The following is a 6857-nucleotide window of genomic DNA, read 5'->3' as shown; positions in this document are numbered from 1 at the left end:
ACTTTTATATATAATATATATGTGTTTATATATTTATATATTATATATTATTTACTTTTATATATTATATGTATTTTATATATTTAATATATTTTTAATATATTAATGTATTAATATATTAATATATGTTTAAAGTTATAGTTATTTATATTTGCATATTTAAAAATTTATATATATTTTACTTTTACTTATTTATATTTATATTCATGTACATGCATGTGTATATTTATTTATATATATATTTATATTCAAATATATTTATATTTACATTTATACTTATATCATTCATATTTACATTTATTTATATTTACAGTTAGTTCTAATTATAGTTATAGGTATAATTATAGTTATGTTATCTATATATTCATATTTGTATTCATATTTAATCTTTACTTATATTTTATTTATTTATTTACATTTATATTCATATATTATCTTTACTTATATTTTTATATGTTTATATATTTATAGTTATAGTTATTTTATAGTTATAGTTATATTTACATTGAAATTCACATTCATTTATTCATATTTATATATTCATATTCATATAAAAACATATTTATATTTATGTTTATAATTTATATTTACTTTCATATATTCATATTTTCAGATTCAAATATATTTATATTTATACTTATATTATTTATATTTACTTTTATTTATATTCATATTCAAATATATTTATATATTTTTATCTTTTATATTTATAGTTATATTATTTACATTTACTTGTATATATTTATATTTATATGTATATTTATAGTTATAGTAATATTATTTATATTTTATTTTATTTATATATTTATATTCATATCCATATTTATATATTTATGTTTGTACATCTGTACATCTATACATTTACATATTTATACAATTTTTAATTTATATTTTTATTTATACTTATATTTATATTTATTTATAGTTATATTATTTATACATCTAGTTATAATATTTATATTTACTTTTATATATTTATATTTATACTTATATTTATATTTGTAGTTATATTTATAGTTATATTCTTTATATTTACTTTATATATGTATATTCACATTTATATTCATATTTATGTATATGTATGTGTATATTTATATTCAAATTCATATTTACATTCACATTCATATTCATATATACTTATATACATATTCAGATTTATGTTATGTTTATAGTTATATTAATATTAATATTTATTTCTATTTATTTATATTTATATTCATGTGTGTGTATGTATGTGTATATTTATTCATGCTCATTTTTATTTATTTATATATTCATATTCATGTACATGTATAAGCATACACATACATACACATGTATATGTACATGAATACACTTATATTTGTGTTTATATTCATATTCATGTATATGTATATTCATGTATATGTATATCTATTCATATTCATTAATATATAGTCATATTCATATATATTTATGTTTATATTTATATTTAGTTTATAATTATATTATTTATATTTTGCATATGTATATGTTTATGTTTATAGTAATATTTATATTATTTATATTTTATTTTTTATATTTATATTCATATAAATGTATATAAATATAAATAATATTTATATAAATATAAGTAAACTTATATTTATATAAATCTATGTATTTCTATGTGTATATTTATATTTATATTCATATTCAAATTTATACTAATTTATATATTTATATTAATATATTCATATTCATGTCTATGCTTATATCTATATATTCATATTTGTCTATGTCTATATTTATTTATATTTATATATAAATATAAATTTTTATTTTTATTTTAAATTTTATTTAGATATTCATATTCATATTTATGTATTTATATGTATACATTTATACATTTATATTTGCATTAATATTAATGCATATGTATATATTTATATTCAAATTCATATCCAAATTTATATTTACTTATATTCATAGTCATTCATATTCATTCATATTCATTTATATGTATGTGTATGCTTATTTATATTCATATTTATGTTTATATTTATTCATATGCGTGTATGTGTATATTTATCTACATATACATTTATATTCATATTCATACTCATATATATTCATATTCAAATTCATATATATGTATTTGTATTCATATTTATGTTCATTTATATTCATGTGTATGTGTAGATTTATTGATATTCATGTTCATATTCATATAGTTATATTCATATTAAAATATATTTGTTTATGTTTATATTATTTATATTTACTTTTATTTATTACATTTATATTTATAGTTATATTTTATAATTACTTTTATTCATATATTAATATTAATATTGATATTTTATATTTATTTATATTTTATTTATTTATATTCACATTCGCATTTATATCCATATTCAATTATATTTATATATGTTTATCTTTTATATTTACACTTATATTATTTATATTTTCTTTTATATATTTATATTCATATTCACATTCCTATTCATATATTCATTTTCAAATATATTTATATTTATGTTTACCTTTTATATTTATACTTAATTTTATCTATTAATATTTATATTTACAGTTATATTTATAATAATAGTTATATTATTTATATTTACTTTTATTAATATACTTATATTTACATTCATATTAATATTTATATCTATATCTAATCTATATCTGTATATATACATTTATATATTTATATTCATATTAATGTATATGTATGTGCATATTTATATTCAAATTCATATTTATGTATATTCATAGTCATTCATAATAATATTCCTGTATATGTATGTGTATGTTTATTTACATTCACACCATATGCACATTCATATTTATATATTTATATTCTTATTCATATATATTCATATACACATTCATATCCATGTTTGTTTACATTTATATTTATTCATATACATGTATGTGTATATTTATTTCTATATACATTTATACTCATATTCATACTCATATTTATTTATATTTATATGTATTCATATTCAAAGTCATGTATATGTATTTGTATTTAAATAATTTATATTCATGTATATGTATGTGTAGATTCATTCATATTCATGTTCATATATAGTTATATTTATATTCATATATAGTTATATTCTTATTCAAATATATTTATATTCATATTTATGTTTATAGTTATAGTATTTATATTTACTTTTATTTATATATTTATATTCATATTAAATTTATATCTCTATCTCTATATAATCTAAATATCTACATATTTATATTCATATTAATATATATGTATGTGTATGTACATATTTATATTCAAATTCATATTTATTTATATTCATATATATTAATAGTCATATATTAATATTCATAGTACTGTAAGTATGTGTATGTATATTTATTTATATTCACATTAATATTCATTTATGTATTTATATTCTTGTTAATATATATTCATATTCACATATTTATATTCATATTAATATATTTATATTCACATATATGTTTCTATTATATTTATATATTTATATGTATATTTATACCTATATTTATATTTATTCATGTTTGTGAATGTGTGTGTTTATATTATTTATATATACTTTTATATTAATATTCATATTTATATGTATTCATATTCAAATTCATGTATATGTATGCGTATATTCATTTATATTCATATCTGTAAATATTTAAATATATTTATATTCATATGTATTTATGTTTATATTTCCATTTACGTTTATGTTTACATTTATATTTATACTTTAGTTATATTTATAGTTATAGTTATAATTATTTATATTTAGTTATGTTTTAGTTATAGTTATACTTATATTATTTATAATTACTTTTATTTATATATTTACATTATATATTAATTTTTATTTTTATATTAATATTCATATTTATCTTTAATTTATATATTTACATTCATATTCATATTTATACATATTCATATTTGTGTATGTGTAGATTTATTTATATTTATAGTCATAAATATATTCATGTATGTGTATATTTATATAACATTCATATTTATATTTGTTTATCTTTTATATTTATAGTTATATTATTTATATTTACTTTTATATATTTGTATTTATACTGATACTATTTATATTTACTTTTATTTATATATTTATATTTACATTCATATTTATATTTATATTTATGCATTTATTTTATTCATATTAATGTATATGTATGTGTATCTATATATTCAAATTCATATTTATTTATATTCACATTCATATTCATACTTATATATTCAAATTTATGTTAAGTTTATGTTCATAGTTATAGTGTTTATATTTATATTCATGTATGTGTATATTTATTCATATTCATTATATGTAACTATATTCATATTTATGTTTACATTTATATTTATTATTTTCATATTCATGTATGAGTATATTTATATTCATATTCACATTTATATTCATATTCATATTTATACATGTTCATATACATGTACATGTGTTTATTTAATATTCATATTCATGTATATGTATTTTTATATTTATTCATATTCATTATATTTATACTTATATTCATATGTTTTTGTTTAAGTTTATGTATTTATTTTTATATTTATATATACTTTTATAGTTATAGTTATGGTTATATAGTTATGGTTATGTATATGTATGTGTATATGTATATATTCATATTTGTATTCATATATTTATACATTTACATTTATATTCATATTCATATTTATTTATTTGTATATATTTATTCATACTCATATTTTATTTACATATACATTTACATTTATTTATATTATGTATATGTATGTGTTAATGCATATGTATATATATTTATATTTATAGTTTGTTATATTATATATTTACATATATGTACATATTTATATGTAATGTTTACTTATATTTGTCTATTCATATTTATATTTATTTATATTCATATTCATGTGTATGTAGATTCATTTATATTCATATTCATATTTATATTCTTTTATACTTATGTATATGTATATGTGTTTCTATATATTAATATTCATATTCATGTATGTGTACATTTATTTTATTCATTTCTAAGACAGCTCCATACTATACCCACCACTATTCCCTTGTTTTTCAATTCCAAGTAGAAAGGACCAGAAATTCAATGTGTCACATCTGATCTCGCCACCTTCCCATATATGAATTCTCCTGCATAGAATATTGAAAGGACCAGAACCCCTTACCAGACATAACACAAACCTGTTGTATGGACATAAAGACTCAGCAAACAGAAAAGAGTGGAAGCATAGCTTTTATTTTAACTGCTGACACAATGAAATTGTTATTCAGAATTGTTTCCTTCCATTTTTTTCAGAATTATGGGAAGGCATGGCCAGGTTTGTCAACTAACTTTTTTTTAGGCCATGGCACATGACAACCTGGAGTTGTTTAGGTCATCATCCAAATCCACCTAGACAGATCTACATCGCCTCTGTGTCTCCCCATCTGCCTAGCAATTAAAAAAATTAAGACATTGTTAATAGTTGGTCGGCTCTTGGGCTTCTCATCTTCGGTGGTGGTTGTGCTGGTACTTGCAGCAGCATTGGTGGGGTTGGTTTCAGCGTCGCCTTTATCCATGACGAGTCACCACTACACACAACTTCAGAAGGAGACTGAATCAGAGAAACCTGAAAAAGATGATGAGACCAGTTAATCCAGTGAAATTTGAACTTTCTAATGTTTGGTGATTTATACTAATCCCTGTTTCCATCACTAAATCTAAAGTAGACATGATCATGTTTTGTGGAATAGGAGTAGCTCACTCTCATGGTTATTCACTCATATGTTCTTTCGCCTTTCATTGAATAATAAGATAATTTCATGGCAAAATCCTATTGGGGTTTGTGACTGTGCCTACGCTGAATATACAAATTTTTGAGAAAATTGATATGATAATAATAAGCCCACTCAGTAGAAATGACTGTGATCAAACTCTCACTTCATTTATGTGAATTGGAATTACAAGTAATTTTAGAGTCACATCAAAGGTGGAAAGACAACCAGAGAAAGTAATTAAACCTACCTGAGATTGATTTCCCTAGCAATAATCTCTAGAAAAAGAGATTTTAAGGCTAGAATTTGTAACCGTTGTCCAATGAACCTGTTGAAAAAAAAAATACTACTGTTAGACCATTTCAAACTCAAACTTCTTCTACAGTAGAATTTATAGTGAGTGATTTTGTTCAAACTAAGGAAGAATTTTGATGCTAAAATGGCTGAATGTTCAGGGAAGAATTCCACAGGTAGTATTATTATTAATAATTAAGTTATTATCAATAATTATTATTAATAATTAAGTTATTATCAATCCTCTCATCCAGTACCCCACACTCACCGTATTGAGTCCTGTCCGTGGAGTAACCTAAGTGGTTGTGGCCAGTGTTTGGTTCTGTAACCAGGATCAACTGCAAGGTTCTGAAGGCTATTGTGAGTCATCAGGACTCATATTGGTTCTTAGCCAATCAGACTCTTGATTTCTGGGAAATGGTTATAGGAGGGAAGGAAGTTTCCCCACCCATCCCCCCTTCTCTTCCCTTCCAGGTCAGTTGCTGCTCCTTCTATAGGAACTGTGGCTGCTCAGTCAGTCTGGAATGAAAAAAAAAAATCCCACAAGAAAGTGGGACACATTTGTCTTCCATTAACAAACTAACTGAACTGATAAATCCCTAGCATGCTGTGTATTGGCAGGGATAGGACTGTCATGTGTCAGAATTAGTAAAAATACAGTACATACAGAAATGGTTACGGCCAAGGGGAGAGCTCAGTGAGTTAGTTCACCAACTTACATGCCTGAGACTCCATAGATTAGAGGTTCAATTCCCAGAACTGAGTAGTGTTTTGGTACTCTCCCCCACCCATCTCTCCCTCTTCCTCATAATGAGGAAATATATATATTTTAAT

The 6857-nt window shown here is 20.0% G+C and overlaps 1 long non-coding RNA gene and 1 pseudogene across 1 annotated transcript; one reads left to right on the top strand and one right to left on the bottom strand.

Moving 5' to 3' along the window:
- The first annotated feature begins 1205 nt into the window (after nt 1-1205).
- On the top strand, nt 1206-2139 carry LOC132536683 (uncharacterized; annotated as a pseudogene).
- Nucleotides 2140-5524: 3385 nt separating this feature from the next.
- LOC132536682 (uncharacterized) lies at nt 5525-6357 on the bottom strand. The gene is made up of 3 exons (XR_009548167.1): nt 6292-6357; nt 5980-6057; nt 5525-5584 (listed from the first exon to the last, which is right to left on the bottom strand). It is a non-coding gene; the product is annotated as an uncharacterized LOC132536682 (long non-coding RNA).
- Between the last annotated feature and the right edge of the window lie 500 nt (nt 6358-6857).

This window comes from Erinaceus europaeus, unplaced genomic scaffold (assembly GCF_950295315.1).
Source record: "Erinaceus europaeus unplaced genomic scaffold, mEriEur2.1 scaffold_879, whole genome shotgun sequence".
In the NCBI taxonomy this organism is placed as follows: Eukaryota; Metazoa; Chordata; class Mammalia; order Eulipotyphla; family Erinaceidae; genus Erinaceus; species Erinaceus europaeus.
Note: the sequence above shows the minus strand (reverse complement) of the source record. Positions and strands in the feature narration are given on the sequence as shown.